At 35.3% G+C, this 23,233-nt stretch overlaps 1 protein-coding gene across 1 annotated transcript in view; it reads right to left on the bottom strand.

The window, feature by feature from the left end:
* The window catches only part of FSTL5 (follistatin like 5), a 512,268-nt gene that overhangs the window by 151,555 nt on the left and 337,480 nt on the right, over positions 1-23,233 (bottom strand). The window lies entirely within an intron of this gene.

The following is a 23,233-nucleotide window of genomic DNA, read 5'->3' on the forward strand; positions in this document are numbered from 1 at the left end:
ACAGTATAAGTGCATACAGCACACCCCTGAATGACGACCTCAACTACAACTTGAACTTTACCTAGAAACACAGATAATGTAACCTAATTATTTGTACCCTCATATTAATCTGAAAATCAATCAATCAATAAATCACCATGTAAATAAATTGAACAAATATAATTTTATTTAGTTTATCTTATAATTCTTAGAGCATAAAGTGTGAATAATCAGATACTATATATGAATGCCCAGTTTTTATAAAAATACTTAAGACTAGTACATTTTAACAAGTTATAGAAATTTAAATGTGGAGTTGGGGGTTCTTATACTTTAAACAAACAGAAATGAAAAGTAGTTTAGCTAAAAAGATATTTGGTATAATTACATTTACTTAGGTCTTTCTATAAATTTTGGTATCCATCTGGAATCCTTATAATGTTTATCAACCCCAAAGCATAATGCATCATATTTTATCATATCTATATCTATAAAACTGTAGTGGGAGAGAGTTAAATTTCTCACAAGTCCGTAGCAACTACATAGTATTCAAATATGTCGGTGCTTCTCTCTATATTAGAAAAGGTCTAATATAATTCACTTAACGTAAAAATTCTTCTAATCTAATATTGGATATAATCACTCTATAGTGAAAAAGATCTTTGTATAAATACCCCTGATTTTATTCTCCTCTTTGGGCTTTTATCCTGTGAGCTTTTCTGAGAATTTCTGACATTATTGCCAGTAAGTACAAATACTGCACAACCTGCCTGCTTTGGAAAAGCCTAATTGTAGGCAGGAGGCAGAGATCACTGACCCAATAACAGGGACTTCATTCTACCTGAAAATGAAAATGAATTTAAGGTGAGTAGTCAGGTCATTGGTAAGTAAACAACTGAGCTCTGTCTATTTTTCCCTTTTGCCATTATCTTGTTTTCTTTTGAAGAATTCTATCATGGCTTTGCTACAAATTATTCACACAGCTGCGATTGCTACAGAAGGTTCTAAGAAAGCTTGAGGGTAGGAATGTAAATGCCTCTGAAGTAGCGCTGACTCACGGTGGCAGCTGGATTGTTCTGTCTGCATTATGACTTCCTTTGTCATTAAAGCAACTCTCCTATGAAAAATTACAGACTGGGTTTAATAAATATTTTAAATGCTACTGAGCTTGTCCAATGCCTTTTGTCTCTGACATTATTAAAGCCATCAATTTCTCTTTAGCTTTGTCCCAAAGCAGTCTTTTTATATTCATGACTTTCACATTGCCTCTTGTCAATATTACAAAACTCTCTGATCACATTATTGCAGTCTTCATGAAAGTGTAACAGATGCAGCAAATGTTGGAGGCAAAATATAAATTAAGAACAACACTCTCCTGGCCATAAACTTTTGTGAGTTTTTTATTTAGTCTTCCTATTTACCCTATGGTGTTGTAAGAAATCACAACTTCTTAACCTTCTTTGAAAGAATAGTTCTTCACAATTGATGAAATTAGATCAATTTCTAATCCTTATAGTTAGTGGCTTTTTTTTTTTTTTTTTCAGTTTTGGCCGGAGCTGGGTTTGAATCTGCCGCCTCAGGAACATGGGGCTGGTGCCCTACTCCTTGAGCCATAGGAGCCACCCCAGTTAGTGGCCTTTCATCTTCAATTTTAAAACCTCAGAAGACATCATTTTTAGAAAGGCTGTCTGAACCACAAAGGAAAACATAATGAAAGCAAATAATATTATAATACATAAGATGTTCTTTAAACCTGTAAGAGAAAATAAAAGTAAAGGAGAAAAAAATGTTACAGCCTGGAGCATGGTGGATGCTGTTTTTGACAATCTTTACTTAATTTAATGTAACCCATAATTTAAATAATTTGTCAAGTGACCTCAAATTAATCACTCGAGGCAGGGACTATGTAATGGGTATGTTATAGTATCCCCCTCCCAATTAAAAAATCTGAATGCATCTCTAACACTTACTCTACACTCCAAGGAATAAAATACTCCAAGATTTGATTTCCCCATTTGAAATCCTTCCTAGGATTAAATGGATTAGGGAAACAATCTATGGTGAATTCCCAGCCCATTGCTAGGCACGAATCAGCAAGAAAATGATAGGTGTCTTACACATTTTGTTTTCCAGAAATTATGTGTTTTTTCCCAGTTACATGCCTTATGTCTGAGGCTTAATTAAAGGAACTGAAGATATATTTGATTTCATTTGTCAATACCAACTGATTAGTAGAAATGAACATTTTAGAGATTTGAATTGAAACTGCCTAAGTCCACAAAGGGATTCGATAGGAAAGAAAACTGTAATTATTGATCAGCTATGTCTATCAAGACCAGAGAGAAGGAAATTGAAGAATGACATTTTCCAAACTAGTTTAATGTTCAAGATGTGAACATAAACCTTATCTCAATACATGAATAGATTCTTCAAAGAGTCTGTAAAAATATTCAAAACAGATCAAATATGCCTCCTCAGTTCTTCTTCACTCAGAGTTCACCTCACTAGTAAGTGTACATATACCCTGTAATAGGCGATTTTGGTGACTAGAAAGTAATGAAACAATTGCACTAGTTAGGGCTTAAAAGGATAAAGAAAACATTTGTCTTTCAAAAATAAATTACATCAAAATGTGTAGGAGCATTTGATTCTTGGAGATTTTCTTCATAACTTTCTTAGAACTAATTCTCTAGACTTATCTTCTACTCCCATTTGTGTAAGAAATGGGAAGGCTTTTAACAACATGTTTAAGACTACAAAGTATAAAATGCCTTGCATCACGTAGGATTACTCAAGAGGCAGACTTTTTATTACAACCTGTAACTGACAGGCTATGTGATTTGGGGAAACTCACTGCAACTTCATCAATGCCTATTTAGTCATTTGTAAAATGAACGTTATGATAAAATAATATTTGATCGTATCTTAAAATATAAACTTCCATATAAATAGAAAGGAATGAATTCATGAAAACATTGGTACGGATTTGAGTATCAAATCTTTTCAGTTGAGTAGGTGATGAATATCACTAATTTAAATAATTTTGCTCAGGGATTTTCATTGCAAACTAATTTGTGTAAAAAGCAAAAATGTAATATATAGGTTTAGGGGGTTCAATTGCCCTATATTTATATACACTTAGCTACTTACACCTTTAATTCATTTTGTCAACAGGAAATAATTTCTTCAGGAACTATTTCATTCATCCTTAATTTCTCACATAAACCAATATCATGAGATTGGTAAATATAATTATATATATTATAAATTACCATTTACCATTATAATTACCATTATAATTTACCATTCTAACTTCAGAATGAGCTTCTCGACAAGAATTGTAAGTGCAAGTTATTTGTAATTGGACATAGTCATGTAATACTGAGCCATAATATAAAGTTAATAAAGATATGTGATGTTTTAATTTGAAAAGCATCCTTGAGTCAAACAGCTATACTTTTCTTTGAGCACACATCACTTTATTTATAGTTTAATCAACAACAATTTTCAAAAAAAATCTTTAAATTAGAAAACAACCAATTAAAAAGCAGCCTGAAAAAATATGTGTGAGTCATACTAAGCCCCAAACTTACTAAATGAAGACAAATACAGCTATAGCTAAATTTTATTCTATAGCTCGTTTGCACACTTTATAATGGAAATCTTTCTCATTTTTATTGTGAGGTATACTGAGATTTTTATTTTAAGTTTTCACAGCTATAAAAAAAATTATGGCAAGCATACTAAATTTGAGGAGACTTATGCTGTTATATTACAATTAATGACATTAATAATTTTGTTAATATAATATGCCTTAACTTAATGAACATTGGCACAGTTAATTTTCCATGATGAAAACCTATTATTTTTATCTTTCAGGGGCAGGAAACAACCACCAGCAGGTAGCCATGTTTCCTATAAAATCATGAGCCGCATGAATCCTGACCAATCAGTCTCCAGGTCCTGGTCAATAGACAGTCACATGTATTTGGAAGCTTCCCAAGCTTTCTCAGATGCCTCAATAATTAAATCAGCATAATAGCAGTAATCTTCAAGAATTTTTAAAAATAAAAGACAGATTATGTGTGTTGAGAACTCATTATAACGGTGCTGAAAAATAGAAATTATTTATTTTGGTTCTCATTTTTTTTCTTTTTAGTATTTCTATGTTATTGTCTTCTGCTGTATTTTCATTATTCAAAACCCTTGTAATATAAAACACATAAAATATTGTCTTCCTCCACCCCAGATGGTGACATCACCAGTTGTAACCCTTAAACAGGCAATATATTTTAATTGGCTATGATTTTCTTTATGCTAACTCATTGGTGAGAATATATAAAAATATTTTTCCACAATATAGAAGAGATCAAGAACTTATAAAAGTCAAATACTAATATATGATAAAAAATTGAATAAAAGTGCCTCAGGAAAAATAGAAAAATTAAAGGATTTCCTGATAGAAGGGTAGCCATGGTGGGGATTTTAATATATACGCTAAGAAATTTGTCCTATGAACTGATTATAATCAAAGAAAAAATGAGGACCATTTTAAAATCTCAATCAATGTATTGAAGACATACTGTGGAGAGACAGTGGATGAGTGTTACATTAATGCTATCTCCTTATATGTTTTGAAAATCATACTTGGTCCCAGTGAGAAAGGTGTTTCTTTTTTTTTTTTATTTCTTATAGCATAACTGTGTACATTAATGCAATCATGGGGTACAGAGTGCTGTTTTCATACACATTTTGAAATACTCTTATCAAACTGGTTAATATAACTATCATAACTGAAGTTGTATGGAGGCACCTGTGGCTCAGTGAGTAGGGCGTTGGCCCCATATACTGAGGGTGGCGCATTCAAACCCTGCCACAGCCACACGGCAACAACAACAACAAAAAATAGCTGGGCATTATGGTGGGCATCATAGTCCCAGCTACTTGGGAAGCTGAGGCAAGAGAATCACTTAAGTCCAAGAGCTGGAGGTCGCTGTGAGCTGTGACCCCACAGCACTCTACCGAGGGCGACAAAGTGAGACCCTGTCTCTAAAAAATAATAATAATAATAATTGATGTTGTAAAAAGTGGCTGATAAAATTTATCTACCATTCTTAAAAATTGTAAATTATATATAAAGGGAATCAGGCTATATTTTACAATGCCTACTTTAAATGCTAATGTGTTTCATAAAGGACATTTCTTTTAACATCAAACAGAACAAAATAGGGCTAAATATAACTCATTTTCACTATTGTTTAAAATTGTTCTGGAGTTTAAAAATATAAATACTACAAAATAGATAATTTTAAAAATATATATATATATATATATGCATATGATATTATGATTTCTCGGAAACCAAGAAACCAATTCTGAATTTTAATTAAAATTAAGGTTCACACCCACCACTATCTCTGAGTTTAGACACACATTTTTCATTAAAAATAACAAAAGAAAACATTTAAGAGAAAAGAATTACCAGGAAAGATCAAGATTCTAATTTAGAAACACTGCAATTTTATTGAAGAACTTAGAAAATAAATAGATGATTTAGCCTATTTCCTAGGTTGGCAGGTATCATATTTTTAAATGGGACCATTGCCTATGCAACAAAGCCGTGAAACCTTACAAAATGCTTCACCATATGGAGGCCAAGCCCTCTGCATTAAAAGACAAGTCTTTGGAGTTTTTCAAAAGAAAAGAAAACGTGGACCCAAAGCACAGAAGCAATTATTGAAGGCCATTTCCACAAATGTGTCCACACAGAGCATCATTCTGAGTTGCTAACCAAATTCTAAAGCTAAGACACCCTTTACTATTGGTGGAGAGTTGATCCTGCCTGCTGCTCAGAACATTTGCTATGAACTTTTAGGGGAAGGTACAGTTCAAAAGGTAGCACCTGTTCCTCTTTTGGCTAGCACCATGACTAGATAAATTGATGAAGCAGCAGATATCAAGGCACAGTTGTAAGTAAGAATTAATGAGTCACCGTGGTACACAATCCACAGTCTACTGATGTTGGCAAGGTGACAATGCTTCAGGAGCATGTGCACGGGGATATGTCATCTGCACGTTTGTTACTAACCAACACCACAACTGCAGAGCCAGCCAAGTGTTTGATTGCTTACATCTCAGGAACATTTTTTGTTATATGCATGGGTGGACTGGCTGCCATGATTGAATGGCTTTCTGGTTCTACCACTCAGGAGGTCACTTCTGAATGTGAGTCTATATTCCACATGACCCACATAGGAATGCTGGCTAGCAGAAAAATGTCAGCTGAACTAAGCAACACTGTACAGGATGTGATTAAAATTATCAACCACATTAAAATACATACCTTTAACTAACTCACAGCTATTCCCACAGCTCTGGAAGGGGATGGACACAGAGCATGTTTTCTCCTATGCACAGAAGGGAGATGAAGTACAGTACTGGCAAGAGTTTTGCGGGGTCCTCTCCTGAGATTTACTTTAAAAGAAGAGTCATCACTGACAGCACATTTCAGTGACACGACTGGGTTGCAAAACTTGTTTCCTGGTGTGAAGTATTCACCTGGTCAACTAATTCCATCTGTTGCTCAAGAGGACAATGATAACTATGTTCAAGTTGGCAGATAAAGTGAAGTTATGGGGGCGACTAGTGAACAGTGGAATGTTTGACATGTTTCAAGTATTACCAGAGACTGAGCTGGGCCTTCTCCCTCCCAGCTGGTGCATGATCACCTATCCTATCTCTGATTTTAGAAGAGCATCATTTCCCAACCACCCAACCCCACCCCTGAACTGGGAAGGAAGGGATTTGCGAATCATTTCTGACCGGGCCAGGTGAAATGACTTTGTCTGTGCCAGAAGAGGATCAACAGCTTGAGATCACAAGTGAAGGTGCTTAAAAAGTATGCTTGACACAACTTCAAGATTCTGTACATTCTGGATTAAAGTCAAAGTGGAGTATCCTGGGATTGTCCCCAAACACTGAAAAGCCAGCTTCCATTTCCAATATCTTTTTGAAGCAACCACAGTGAGATTACAGAGTAGACTGGACATTAGCAACACACTCCAGGTGTCACTGTCTCCCATCACCCCCGGAAGGGACTGTCGAGTTTCAGAAAAACAAACTCAGGGCTCCCACTGATTGTGCATTATGAGGTGTAAAACTATTTCATTACACATTACAAATTAATAATCCTAGAAATAAAGTGCACAATAAATGTTAAGTGCTGGAATCATCCTGAAACCACCCCCTGATCTCAGAAAGGAAAAATTAAAAAGTTGAGGACCCCTGTACTACACACCCAGGCAATATGGAGTAGCCTATTACTCCCCGGCTCTGCCCTGCACAGAATGCGACTGTACTGAATACTGTGGGCAGCTGTAACCCAGTGGGAAGGATTTGTGTATCTAAACATGCCTAAATGTGAAAAGGCACAGTACGGTGTGATTTTAGAATATGGTGGGAGCATCTGTATCCGCAGTCCACTGTGCCTGAAGCATCACACGCAGTGCATGACTGTGCACTGCCCTGGTTACATTCAATTTATTTTCCATATAAGGGAGTCCATAAACTTCACGTGCAATTTAAAATAGTTTTACATTGTAAACTGCACACAAACCTTATGGACACCTTATTTATTGACCCATCCCTTTATTACTCCTGTTTTTATCATGTACTTTAAGGTGTTTTTTGATAAAGCAGAGTTAATTTTTTTTTTTTTTTGCAGTTTTTTGGCTGGGGCTGGGTTTGAACCCACCACCCTCAGCATATGGGGCTGGTGCCCTACTCCTTGAGCCACAGGCACTGTCCCCAAGTTGAATTTTTTTATCCTATACTTTTAATTAATGAGGGAATTCAAACAATATACGTTGACTTTGATAAATATGATATTTGCTTTAATTTTCACTATAATTTTATATGTATAGTATTATATAGTGTCACTGTTCCTTCTTTTTACTTACTTTTCCAACTTATATCTCATTGATAAATGCCCTTTCTTTCCTTCATCTTCAAGTTGCTTTTGTGAAAGTACTAACTTTAGCTCTTATATGCAAACTTTATAATTTTAAAAATTATATTTGGAAATTAAATAACAGCTACTCTTAACTCAAGATATGAGACTGTCTCCATTAAAGATAGAGTTCCACAATTTTTTAGTCTTCTTTCTTTTTTATACTCCTCACATCTATTCTTAAAACCCAGACAAAGGGAAAACAGAACCAGAAGAACTCTGACTCTTCCCTCATGCAGATGTGGGAATCCTTTTGTTTCTCTTGCCTACCTAGGGATATGAACTTGGAGGTCTACAAGTTGTCTGAACCAAATATGTGATTATAAGGAGTCGCCCCTAGACTTTAGTCATTGCCTAATTGCCTGGTACTCATAAGGTCACACTCATACATGGAGGTTCCTATTTCCCTTTGTTAGTGTTAATTTGTGATTTTTTTTTTTTTTTTTTGAGACAGAGTCTCATTATGTCACCCTTGGTAGAGTGCTGTGGCACCACACCTTATAGCAACCTCAAGTTCTTGGGCTTAAGCAATCCTCTTGCCTCAGCCTCCCAAGTAAGTGCCAGGCATAACCCTGGCTATTTTTTTGGCGCAGTTGTGGTTGTTTAGGTGCCTGTGGTGGGTTCAAACTGCCACCCTAGGTGTACATGGCCAACACCATAATCACAGTGCTACGGGCACTGAGGCAATATGGGATCCTTTTATAAAAAAATTATTGACTCATACCTTATACAAAACTTAGCTCAAAATAAATTTCAAATGTAAATCTAAAATTTAAAACCATAAGACTTTTAAGAGAATACATAGAAGAAATCATTTAGAATCTGGGACTCAGCAAAAAATTATCTGACTGACAATAAAAGTACTGACCATAAAGGAAAAAAATAACATGTAATACTTTACCAAAATTAAAAATATTTGCTCAGGAAAAGATCCTATGTGATGGACAAAAGACAAGCTACAAAGTGGAAGAAAATATTTATAAACCATACACAACAAAGACTATTATCTAGAGTATACAAAGAACTCTAAAAAGTCAAGAGTATGAAACAGGTAATACAATTACAAAATGTCCCAAATAAATAAAGGGGAATTTCAATGTAGAAGCTATACAGATGGTAATTAATTAAGACCTGAAAAGATGTTCAGTTTATTAGCTATTGAGTAAGTTCAAAACAATATCACAATAAAATATCACTATGTTCACACACAAGCCTATACATGAAGGATTTTTAGCTTTATTTGTAGGAGACAACAACCAGAATCAGCCTAGATACCCTTCAGCAAGTGAGGGGGTGGTGAAACAAACTCTGGAACATGCATACCATGGAACACTCTTCAGTAATAAAAAGGTACAAACTATTAATTCATGCAACATATAGATGAATCTCCAGATAATTTTACTGAGTGAAAAATACACATATACTCTATCATTTCATTCATAATTCTTAAAATAACAAATACAGGTCTAGAAACCAATTAGTGGTCTTACGAGTGATATAGGGGGAGAGAAGTCAAGATGGCTCTCAAAGGCTGCCATTAGGGATGCTCGTGGGAATGGAACTGCTCTGTCCCGCCTGCATCAATGTCGATAGGCTGCTCCAATGTTGGACCACAGTTTTGTAGGATATGCCCAAGAGTAGAAAATGGGGAAAGGGTTAAAAGCAAATCTTTCTGAATTGTTTCTTAGAACTGCATGAGAAAATAGTTATCTCCAAGTTTAGAAGTTCCAAGAAATATTATTAATAAATAATATCAAAAATGATTTATTTCAGTAATGGAGAAAAGTCTACCCTGAGTAGTTCAAAGACAAACTAGCCACATCTCCAGAACCCTCAAATGTTTCTTATGGTGGGTGAGGGAAATGGCTCACACCTGGAAGCCCAGCACTCTGGGAGGCGGAGGCAGTAGGATTCTTTGTGCTCAGGAGTCGGAGACCAGCCTGATCAAGAACAAGACACATCTCTACTAAAAATAGAAAAACTAGCCAGGTGTTTGGTGGGCACCTATAGTCTCAGGTACTCCAGAAGCAGAGGCAGGAGGATGACTTGAACCCAGGAGTTTGAAGTTGCTGTGAGCTATGATGACGCCACTGCCCTCTGCATGAGCCATTGCACTGGGCCTCATTAGTGCTTTTGAATAGACAATACCTTCACGTGATTGAAAAGTCAAAAGATCAAGAAAAATATGTACTGTGAAAAGTCTTTCTCCCATTTCTGTCTTCCAGGTTTCCAGTTATCCTCTATCTTCTTGGAAGCAAATAATAAAAGATAGCAGTTTATTACACATTCTTCCAGAGGTAAAATGTATAAAAATACATAATTATCCTTATATACAGGGGATTCCAAACACATATATACACATTTTAAGAGATCTTGTTGGAAGTAAAATCAGTCATTTCCAAATGTGTATGAATTGCACGAAAAACGAACGTGTGTAGCATGTCTAAGTACCTTCAACCGGTAACAGGACCTTCAATTTGACTCGGAAAAGTAATATGTAAATAATGTTTCTTAAAATGTCTATTTTTTTTGCATTATCTTAACCACAGGGATATATATGTTCTGACAAATGTGTTCTTAGGTGATTTCATCATTGTGCAAACGTCAAACTTCAAAGCAAACTCATACAGACCTAAATGGTACAGACTACTCCACACCTAGCTGGCTGGTTTAACCTATTCTTCCCAGACTACAAATCTGCACAGCGTATTACTCTACTGAATAGAGTAAGGAAATAGGAACACAATGGGAAGTATTTGTGTATCAAAACATATCTAAATATAACAAAAAAGTAGTAAAATATGCATAAAAGTTGAAAAATGGAGTAGTTGGAGAAAGTGGTATTTACCTAAGTCATTATAACCAGTCACAGACTTTTTGTTCAAACTCCACTCCCACTGCTTCACCAGATTAGCCCTTAAAAGAAAATGGTACAAGAAGTTTTCACCAGTACACGGCACATTCCAGGAACGGAGCTTGAGGGACTAGACTTAGTTCGGGGTGAGTCAGTGAGTGATGGGTTGGTGACTGTGAGGTCAAGGGCATCCCAGACACTACTGTGGACGTCATACACCCTGGGCTGTAGGCTACACTAAGTTTTATTTCTCTGATAAACAAATTAACCTTAGCTGACTAAAACCTTTCACTTTAAAATCTTTGAATTGTTTTAACTTTTTGACTCTTTTGCAATAACACTTAGCTTAAAATACACCCTGTACAGATAGATAAAAAAATTTTCTTTCTTTATATCCTTGTTTTATAAGCTTTTCCTGTTTAAATGTTACTTTTTTAAAATTTTTACACTTTTTTTTTTTTTTGTAAAGACACAGACATACACATTAGCCCTAGGCCTACATATTATCTATAATATCACTTTCTTTTCTTTGTTTTGTTTTTGTTTTTGTTTTGTTGGCCTGGGCTGGGTTTGAACCTACCACCTCTAGCATATGGGGCCAGCACCCTACTACTTTGAGCCATGGGCACCACCCACCAATATCACTTTCTTCCAACTCTACATCTTGCCCCACTAGAAGGTCCTTAGGGGCAATACCCATGTGGGCTTCTATCTCCTATGATGACAGAGCCCTCTTCGGGATACCTCCTTAAAGACCTGCCTGAGGCCGTTTTACACTCAATCTTGTTATAATTCGGAGAACATTCTAACATAATGATAAAGTGTATATTATAATATAATAAATACATAAACCAGTAACATAGTCTCTAATCATTATCAAATATTATGCATTATATATAATTATATGTGCTGTATTTTTATGCAATTGGTGGGAATAGGTTTGTTTACACTAGCATCCCCAGGAACAAATGGGTAATATGGTGCTCTGTGACGTTACAAAAGCTATGACATCACTAGTGACAGGAATTTTTCAGCTTCATTATACCCTTTGGGGTCACCATCACATCTGAGGTCCACCACTGACTGAATTGTTTGTTGCACCTATTTTTTTTTTTCACATTGTCAAATAAGAGTATGTCTATTACAGAATGCTTTGACTCTGAGGTTCAGTATGGAGCCATCCATTAACTTCTTATTTTTTTTCCCAAAGTCTCAAAAAATAGACAATGAATATTTATAAATCAAAGTAAAAGATAATTTCAAAAAAACAGATCACACAAAATTTTATAGACAATAGAAAAAGAAGAAATACTTCAAAATCATTCTTCCTATTTTTTTATACATACACACACACAAGTAGAGATATAGTAACAGGATTTGTTACAAAAAGCTGACCTTAATTCAACTGCAGGGATTGGATAAATAAACTCTGTAACACTGTTGTTTCCTGTCTGATTCTGGAGCTTGGAGCTCACAGGGCAGACAGTCAAGAAGGGAAGATAGATGGAAAGTGAGGAAACAGGTCCATTCACAGAAACAGAGAGTAGATTAGTGATTGCCAGGGGCTGGATGGCAGAAGACGAAAGCTCAATGAATGCTCATTAGTTCAGGGTTATTTTCTGGAGTGGTAAAAATACTATGAAATTATGCAGAGGTGAATGGTTGTACAAATCAGGGAATTTTCTCAAAATCACTAAGTTGTGCACTTCAAAAGGGAGGAATTTTATGAGGTGGCAATTATAGCTTTAAGAAAACCAATAAAGCCAATAAAGACAAAGCCAACAGAAAGGCATTTGTGAAGAAAAAGTTAAAAATAATAACCGTGGCTTGTAATATCTCAACTTGGCGAGGCTGAACTGTATTCGCCAGAAATCCCTTTCCTCTGTGTTTCTGGCTGGTGGGTCGTGTTTAACCGTGTCCAAGGGTTGAAGGGCAGAAGTAAAGCAAAAGCCACTTTTGAAGGCTGAGGCCGAGTCATTCTGGCCTCATACATGTGGCTGCTAATCTGGGGCTCATGCTATTGGTGAGGGGCAGCAGCCAGCCTGGAACCACTGCCCTGAACTTGGCCAAATCTTGGGCATGGTGTCTATTTAGTTCAATTAAAAAGGAGCCAGAACCTTCTCGTGTCCAGTTATCAGAGTGGGGGGCAGTGGGAATTGAACACGAGTACAAAGCCCATCTCGTGGCTCCTAGTTTGTGCTCACAGATTTATAATTTTCCTTGCTCTCCTTCATGTAACATTCATTTTTTCTCCAATTTCCTCAGCTTTGTTCTCTTGATCCACATGTCTATCTTCCATAAGTCACTGCTGTGACTACTATAGCTCTGTAGTTGGTTTTGAACTTGACAAGAGTGAGGTATCTATGTTTGCTCTCTATTTTTAGGGTGGCTTTAGCTATTCGGAATCCCTTAAATTTCCACAAACATTTTTGGATTAGCTTGTCCATTTCCACAAAAAAAGGCCTGAGATTTTCATAAGAATTATGTTGAATGTCTTCATCATTTGGGGGGATTATTGCCATCTTAATAATATTAAGTATGCTAATTAATGATTATGAGATGTTTTTCTATTTATTATTTTTTAATGTCTTTCAATGATGTTTTCTAGTTTTCAGTATAAAAGTGTTCTGTTATTTAGTTTAAGTCTTAATTACTCTATTTATTTTTATAGGGAATTCTTTTTTTTTTATTGTTGGGGATTCATTAAAGGTACAGAGAACCAGGTTACTTTATATTTTGATACTAATATAAATGGGCATTTTCTTAATTTGTTTCTATATTATTCATGGCAAGTGTATAAAAATCTAACGGACTTTTTTCAATCTTGTTTATTGTGGTAAAACACACGTAGCATAAAATTTACCATCTTTCCCATTCTGAAGTGTAAAGTATAGTGGCATAATGTTCAGCCCCCAGCACCATCCATCTCTGTAATTCTTGTAAAATTGGTGTTTCATGACCATCAAACAATAACTTCCCATTTCTGTGCCCTGCAGCCCCTGACAACCACCGTTTTACTTTTTGTCTCTATGATCTTGACTCTTTTGAGTAAATCATATGAAAATTATACAATATTTATCTTTTTACAACTGCTTATTTCCCTCTGATTATTTCCCTTAGCATGAAGTCCTTCCTAATGTTGTCGCGTATTGCAGCAAATTCTTCCTCTTTAAGTCTGAGTGATGTTCTATCGTATGGTCAAGCCAAATTTTACTTAACCTATTTCACCTACCAACAAACATTTAATTTGCTCCTATCTTTTAATTATTGTGAACAACAGTACTTCAAATGTGGTTGTACACATAGTTCTTTGAGACCTTTCAGATGTATGCCCAGATGTGTAACTGCTGGATCATACGGTAGTGTTTTTAATTGTTTTGAGAAACCATCATACTGTTTCCATGACAGCTCTAATTTTTTTATGCTCCTACCATCAGTGAACAAAGGTTCCCATCTCTCCACGTCCTTCCCAAGGTTTGTTATTTTCTGCCTTTTCTTTCCCCCCAGTGGCCACTCCAATGGGTGTGAGGTGAGATTTTATTGTGGTTTTGATTTGCATTTATCTTCCTCTGATTAGTAATGTGGAGACTTTTTTCATAGGCTTACTGGCCATTTGTCTTCTTTGTGAAAAATGTCTACTCACATCACATTTTCTAGTTTATTTATTTGTGGTTGAGTTTTTTAGGAGCTCACCATGCATTCTAGATATGCATATTAATCCCTTGTCAGATACATAACTTGTAAATCATGTTTTCTGCAATTCTCTTGCTTTCCTTTTTACTCTGTTGATGTCTTTTGATGCACAAAATTTTAAATTTTCACACAGCCCAATTTGCCTTTTTTTTTTTTAATTGCCTGTGCCTTTGGTGTCATATCCAAGAAATCATTGCCAATTCCAGCGCTGTGAAGATTTAGCCTGATGTCTTCTTCTAATAGTTGTATTGTTCTAGGTTTTACATTTAGATCTTGGTCCATTTTGAGTTAATTTTTAATATGGTATTAAGTAAGGGGCCAATTTAATCTTTTGCAGGTGAATATCCAGATTCCCAAGATTGTTTGTTAAAAAGACCGTTTTATCCCCATGGAATGGTCTTGGTCCTCCTTTCAAAAACCATGTGACCAGATAAGCATGGGTTTATATCTGAGCTCTCTATTCTGCTCCATTGATCTCTATGTCTGATTTCATTCCATTATCATTCTGTTTTGATTACTTAGTTTTTTGTGAGTTTTGAAATCAAATAGTGTGAGTTCTCCAGCTTTGTTGTTCTTCTTTTTCAACATTATTCTGGTTATTAAAATCCCAAATCCTTTCTGAATGTTGTCCATACATCATGCAAAATTTCTGGACTCATATTTTTAGTTCCAATAGTTTCTTTATGTGTGGATTCCTTGATGTTTTTTATGTATGATGCCATTTCATCTGCAAATAGATAAAGCTTTACTTTGCTCTTTCCTATATGAATGCCTTTTATTTCTTTTTTGAACTTGATTGTCCCAGTTGGAACCTCCAATAAAATTTTGAATTTTCAAGAACATAGATCCTTGTCTCATTACTAATCTTAGGAAGGAAATGTTCAGTCTTTCAATAACTCTGGTGTGAGGATTTTGGCAATGTTTCTTATCAAGATGAGGAAATTCCCTGCTCTTTCTTACTTCTTGTGTATTTTCTCTCATGAAACGGTATAGGATTTTGTCATGTGGTTTTTCTGTGTATTTTGAGATGGTCATTTTTTTCCCCTATTCTATTACCTGTTTTTCTTTTTGGCTCTATTCCTGTTTGTATTCCATACTAGGCCTTGCCCTATGTCTGCTCCTGCTCTAGTTCAAGGCCAAGTTTTTGTATTTGCTGGTTGAAACAACTCTGAGTACACTCTTTTCCTGAGTAAACAATGATTTCTGTCTGGTTTTCCACTTTTCTGTGTCTCCCCTGTGGGCCAAAGACTAATCAGCTGTCCTTTTGTCTTTCTCCTACACATTTCCAAACAGGACCATCACCCAGGGCTGTGCAGGTTGTATGTTTCACAAAACTGTGAGTCCCATTCATAATTTGCTCATCATAAATTTCTGTATTTATGGTAATATCTGACTGATGAAAACAATTATTCAAATTATGGAAGGATGGGTAGCAGCAAGAATGACAGCAAAATTCTCCTGAAATACACAGTTGCCTCTAGGTAGAATGGGGAATGGTTCCAGGTGACCCCACAGAACACCCATGTACTCGAGTCTCTGATATAATATTGTGCCTATTTACATAAGACCAACACATATTCTCATATACTTTAAATCATCTCTACATAGCATATAATAATCAATATGATGTAAGTACTCTGTACAAAGTTGTTATGCCATAATGTTTAGAGAATAGTGATGAGAAAAAGGTTTATGTTCAGTACAGATGCAACCGCCTATTTTTTCTTAATATTTTCAGTTGTGGTTGGTTGAATCCATGTATGTGAAAACCATGATTACAACTGTAATTATTATTTGTTTACTTGGAGGTCCTTAGCGTCTAGTATAGTATATAACAAATTATAACCTACAGTTAGAAAATAAATGAATCACAGATATGAGGAAATAAATAAACAAGAGCTTCATAACAACTTTATGTTCTACTAGTCACCACAACAGCATGGCAGGGTTGGCCCTGATTTCAAGCATCCTCAATTTTTGTCTTTCCCCATCTATCAAGGCTGTTCCTTTTCATTGCTATTTCTGCTCTGGTCACCCTTAATGCTTCCTCCACAACAGTCATTAATGCTCTCTCATGTGTCCCCTGCAATAAATAATCTGATCACACCACGTGAATCAATGGATGTCACTGCTGTTATTCTCTCCTTTTTTCTCTGTATTCATGTTTCTTAATTAGTAATCATAAAATTCTAACTCTCCCAAACTATTACTACCTCCCCCAAATTAGATCTGACAGCACAAAGATTGTTCTTGCCAGGTATAGCATATTTAGAAAAATTAGTGATATAATTTGGAATTCTTGGAAATAAATATATAATAATCTAAATTGGTTAAAACAGCCAACCTAAGTTGAACTTTTCTAAGTAATAATGTGTTATTATATATAACCAAGCCAATATTAAAAAGATAGAGAATCATAGTAAGGTGCTAAAATGAAAATATGCAAATCTGTGCATTTAAAATAATTATCTGCACATTATAATGGAAAGAATAAAAATAAACTATGTTCATCATCCACCACATAGTTATTTGTTGCTTAGTTATGTTAGCAAAAAATAAGTATTTAATATTAAACTTAATTTTCTTAATAGTGACTAAATTTATTGTTATTCAAATGAATCACAGTCAGCCTAATTAAACTTGTAACAACAACTACTATTTATCATCAGAACTATCACATTCTTAGTCAAATATATCCATGTGTCTATCCACACATACCTACCATACATGGACACACACTATTTTTAACACATTTCTAGTATTTGACATGACCCAATAATAATTCAAATAATAATCACAACAATAAGCAATCATTAAATTTGAAAATGTGTTCCTATAAACACAAAAATACTAGCATTCCTTACTCTAGAAGTAACTGCAGTTTGTAGTTTTACCAATAGATGGCACTACCATTTACCACATTTTTTGCATATCTATAACAAAATAGTTTTTGCTGATACATCAACTGATAAATAATATAATTTAAGTAAATAATATAACTAATTTAATTTATAAAATATATCTTCTTTAAAAACTTACTTTCAATAAATAATTTATTTCCTTGTCATAATAAGATATTACCTTAACATATTTACCTTCAGAAATGACACTTACAATTTTATATGAATACAACATGAAAATTACTATAAAATGCATTTTAGTAACACACGAAATTTTTCACATACTTTCTAAGACATCTGTTTTTGTAATTGTTTAACATTTTCACCTTAGGTCAGCATTTGCAGGGAGATAAGTATTGCCAATGTCAGGAGTGTTACTATCTCTGGATGTCTCGCTTGCTTATTACCAGTTTTAATTCTAAAATAATTGATGATCTTAAATCAAGAAGTAAGCTGGAAGAAATGCTTACAATTGAATAGCATAACTTTAATAGGGATAGAGCACCACAGATAATGCCAAATAATATATTTTCGGTCATTAATGCAACTGTATGACAGACACAATTATAAATACTTTGTTATGAGGCACACTCTGAAATCAGGCTCATAGTTGCCAGGGTATAAGGAACTCTATTTATCCACTGGCAAAGCTTACTTAAAATAATTTGCATTATCTGGCAATGTGAAGCAAGAAGTGAAGACTGCATAAAAACCTCTCAAGTCTTCTTACTAATAGCAAAATAATCAAAGCCTTCCAATCCACACAAATCTCTTTGGCTCACTTGGTGTGACTTGCCTATCATCATCGTTGCTGTCATCATACCCATCCTATTCATCATAATTATCCATAAAGACAACACCTACTTTCACTTGATCAATATAGAGTATTTGGACTTCAAGTAGATTTGCATAATAATCTCAACTAAACTAGAAACCACTTGCACGTATGTAGTACAACCTCAGTAAATACACAAAAATAAATAAATATGTAGGACACCATACTTTTCTCCCTGACTCTCATGTATAATTACTTATCCCTAATTATGTGTGGCAATCTTGTTTACTAAGAGACAATTTAAGCAAGCAGAAGATGTCTTCTTGGTACCTTCTTAGACAGTTGTCCTTTTGCACTGAAACATAAATTTACGGATTTGTCTGATCTCTCAAATTTCAGGAAAAAAACTGTGTGGTAGGAGCTATATCCTTGCTTGTACCTCCTGAACATTTAATTGATACCCTACCTTGTTGTAAGATTTGCCTGAGTGCTGTTTGCCTCCTTGTGAGGATAATGTAACTTGAGACATAAATAAAATAGCTAACTTCCACCTGTCCAAAAGACATTTAGTTTGATATATTAAAAAAAAAAAAACACCTCTGGTTCAATAAACAAAGTAGAACATTAAAAATTGATTCACTATCCACTATTTGGAGAATACAAAATTAAATATATAAGAGAAAAGAAAGAACTTATGAGATATGGCCATTGGATAGCAAATTACAAACTTACTTATACACTAAAATCTTAAAGAAAAAGAAGTACAAATACAGAATTAGTCATTATTAATGGAAAATCATCTAGTAATGAAGGACTTCTGTTACTGTGAGCTGCAGGGCTCACTGGCATCTTCATGGGAAACGTGGAACCTGAGTTAGGCCTCAACGATCTCACGTAGGTCACAGACAATGAAACCCTGCCCTAGCGCCCTGACAACTTTAAGAATTTATGTGCTATAAGAGAAAACAGCATTGAAAAAACCCTACATCATGTGTGATCTCCTGTATGAAGTGGATAGGAAAACACATACAAGTGAATTATATTAATTACTCGTAAGTATAAAAAAGCATAAAGAAGAATCAATTTGGAAAATTCATAAAAACCTATATACAGAATGTGAAAAGGTATTCTATAATATATTTTCCCAGAGCACCAGAAGACAGCACACTACTGACTGAACTATTAAACATGATGTCCTGTTTCATTGTTAAATTAATTTTTTAAGTAATCCTTTCAACTGATCAAGTTCAAATATAGCACTTGTATCAAGGAATAAAATCAGATTGACTAATATATAAGATGTATGATGAAGTACATTAAATGACATAGACTAATTAGATAATTCCGGTCATAACTCATCATAACCATCAGTTTATATGAAGCTTTTTCTTGAACTTTAGAAACGTCTTTGTACTATTTTAAAGTGAACTATAATTCAAACATAATGTGCAAGGAATGATCACAAATTATACACATCAAATGTAGAATTTGAGAATATCCTGTCACCAACAGCAGTAAAGCAACAGAGGGAGAGAGATCAGGTAAATTTGTTAATCTAAATGAAGAAACAGTTATTTTTAAAACATATGGATTAACAAGTACACATGCAAATTGCAAAAGGTGCTTAAAATCTAATTAAGCTATCTTAAGAGTGCCCTCATGCTAAATCTTTAAGATCCAATAAGCCTCATTATCACATTAACCTTCTTTCAACTCTCTTGTTATACAAGTGTCATTACATTAATTAGTCATTAGACTGTTTTTAAGTACTGGCCACCTCATGAGTGTGTTGTAACATTACCCAGTATTTTTAGACACAGAAGTGACCTACAAAGTGTTGTTTGTACCAACCAGTATAAACCAGTCTAGAAAGTCATGGCAGGCCAGTTTAAAAATATAAATGTAGGTGTAGTCATATTGTTTTATGAGAGAATAATTTTGTAATATTAGAAACAGGCTGTAGTACCTTCACTAACCTATTTTTTAAAAATCTGGCTCTGCTGTGCTCTCACCTGGTGGGCATGATGTCAGGGTATGTGACACACCTCCTACGTGCAGGACACAAGTACAACGGGGTCTCACCAAACACAAGCACACGTTGGAATCCTGTAATCTAATCATTTGTACCCTCCTACTAATCTGAAATAAAAGAATCTGGCTGAATGATTTAAGTCAAATGAATTATAGGTGAACACAGAATCATTATTCCTGAGGATGAGTCATCCAGCTGGTATTTGTTACTATTTAAAAAGGACCCCACACACCCCTTTGGTTCATGTGGAGGACTATTTCTCTCTTCACTCCTTCCTAAGTCTTCAAAGAGGGAGGAGGGAACAATCACCTGCTGGGTGTGTCTGAGAGAGGCTGGGCCTCTTCAGCTCATCCTCTGCGCTGTGGAGTCTGCAGCAGGACCATCCCACTCTGCTCTGCCGGCAGCACGCGACCAGCAGCCTGTCTCTCTGTGCTGTCTTTGCTTGTCCAACCATGCCCAGGACTTGGTAAATTTTACATTTGATATTTATCCTGACCACATTCTCAAAGCAAGTTTATTTGTAATGCAAGTGATATTCTGTCCTTTCTAGGACTCACTGCTCTATATTTTCCTTAGTTTTTAAGTTTCCTAGTTGTTTCATTGGGAGGGCAAGTGAGTGGTGCTATTTACTGATCTCCTGCATGCCCAACATCTGATGCTTTGGGAAACTTTGACAAATTGGTAAAGTGGCATTGATGCAATAATGCCAGGGGAAATCAAAGCTTCTGAAACAGCTCCAGTGGATAGCTGGAGCAATTATCCATATACCATATGCCTTGGAGATAATCTTTTTTACAGTAGGGGAGTTAGCTCTTATGTGTTGCTGCCTTAGCAAGTGGTTTTAGACCCTACGCTTTGATAAAATATGTGCTAATTAGTTTTTATCTCACTGGGTGATTTTTTTCCCATAAGTGAACAGCTGTATTTATTATGTAGGCAAAGCTGTATCAAACAAATATGAACCTCAGGAAGGAGGTCAGTCAGTGTACAGGCTGTCGTAGTTTGGATTTGAGTTACACAGCTGCAACGTAGTCTTGTATTTTAATAAAAGCTAAGGATGGGATAGGGCCTTTTGTGTATCAGCAAGTGACTTTTGCTGTGTTTCTCAACAAGGTCTGTAGGCAGGTGTTTTTTTATCTTTCTTTCCTTTTTACTTTTTTTTTTTTTTAAAGCACAGGCAGGTAATTTCTACTAGTGTACAAAGTACAAAGTATAGGTTATTACTGTAAAATACTAGCACCATCCCTCAGTAGGCAGTCGTACTAAACTAGCTACCTAAATTCTACCAACTGTCCATATTTGTATTTGCAGGGCTAACTGCCTGGAAAGAGACTCTAGTTCAAAGGCTCTTAATCACCAGCTCACTGCCGTATAGTGACAAGCAACCTGCTTCCACTATTCATGTAAGTTCTGAGCCTGACTTCAGATTGCAAACATCTACAGTGTCGCTTCAACCAATCAAAGGATATCTACATTACTAATGAGCAAATATAAATAAAAAGCCATGGCTACCATAAACATGTCTTGGTTTCCAAGATTTGGGTCCATGAACAGCCTGTTCTAAATACCAAAATTACATCATGGAAGTTGTGAACACCATTTTTGAGGATGTGTCCCTTCAGCCAAGGAATGTCTGAAAGGATTGCACGGTAAAAAACGTTATCTGGTTTTAGAGAAATACATTTCAAGGGTTGGATAGAGAAACAAGTCAGTGAAAGTGTTGCTGACTTAAAGCCGAAGGTAGCAATTAAAGTTCCATTCCGCCACTGTCTCTAAGAATTAGGAATGTTCAGGATATCAATACGAACCCAAGTGCTTTGAACATAGTAGTTTAGTTTTCCACCAGAACAAGAACAGTAGTAAACAAAAACAGAAAAAAGATTGATCAAGTGCAACCCACACACGTTCACACACCTTGAAGGGACTCCAAGGACTAAATTCTCTTGAGGAAGGTATCATTATAAAATGAGGAAACATTTTAGTTGACTATTTAATAAAATTGTAGCCCAGCAATCTGACAGCAGATGAGAGTAAAAAATCCCCAGGAGAAAATGAATGAATTTATAAAGGTATCCAGAACCTGGAATTAACAAAAAATATGTCTATTTATCCACTCATGTACATTCATTCAGTAAATATTTATTGAGTCAATTACATGCAATGATCTATACCTAAAAGCAATGAGAAAAAGAGAGAGAGAATCTAAAATGAGGGTAAATAATTAAACCTGCGAATTTTTTAAGAAATCTGAGATGTTATTATTTATATAACATTAACAAAAAAATGTTGTCAGTTTAATAGATATCTTGTATTTTTTTAACAGTGCAATGGAATACATACTTATTTCAAAGATGTAAAAAAAATGAAAAAAAAATTTATGAAGAGTACATTAGAATACATATAGCTTTTTAGAAAGTAACGGTGTTCACACCTGTAATCCTAGCACTTGGGAGGCCAAGGGGGGTGGGTTGCCTGAGCTCACAGGTTTGAGACGAGCCTGAGCCAGAGCAAGACCTTGTCCCTAAAAATAGCCAGGCATTGTGGCAGGCACCTGTAATCCCAGCTACTTAGGAGGCTGAGGCAAGAGAGTCACTTAAGCCCAAGAGTTTGAGGTTGCTGTGCACTATGATGCCATAGCTCTCTACTGAGGGCAACAAAGTGAGACTTTGTCTCAAAAAAAAAAAAAGGAAAGTAACAGTGTTGCAGATATTGAGAGCAGATTGAGTGAGACCCCAAATGCAGGAGAAGGGGTGGGGATGGTTGTAATTTTAATTGTGGAGTCTGGGTAGGCTTTGTTGAGAAAGTGATATGCACAAAAATAGGAATTACTGGGGGGAGGCTCTAATCTGTAAAGTATTTACAAATATTTGCTCAGATTGGAGAAGAAGCCAGTGAAGGGCAGGGTAAAATTCTCATGGCATCTCTGAATGTATTTCAAAGTTGTCAGTTATTACATGTGGGCTTGAAAGTATCCTCTGGACCTAAGGACACA

Source organism: Otolemur garnettii, unplaced genomic scaffold (assembly GCF_000181295.1).
Source record: "Otolemur garnettii isolate 467f Iridium unplaced genomic scaffold, OtoGar3 scaffold00085, whole genome shotgun sequence".
Classification (NCBI taxonomy): domain Eukaryota; kingdom Metazoa; phylum Chordata; class Mammalia; order Primates; family Galagidae; genus Otolemur; species Otolemur garnettii.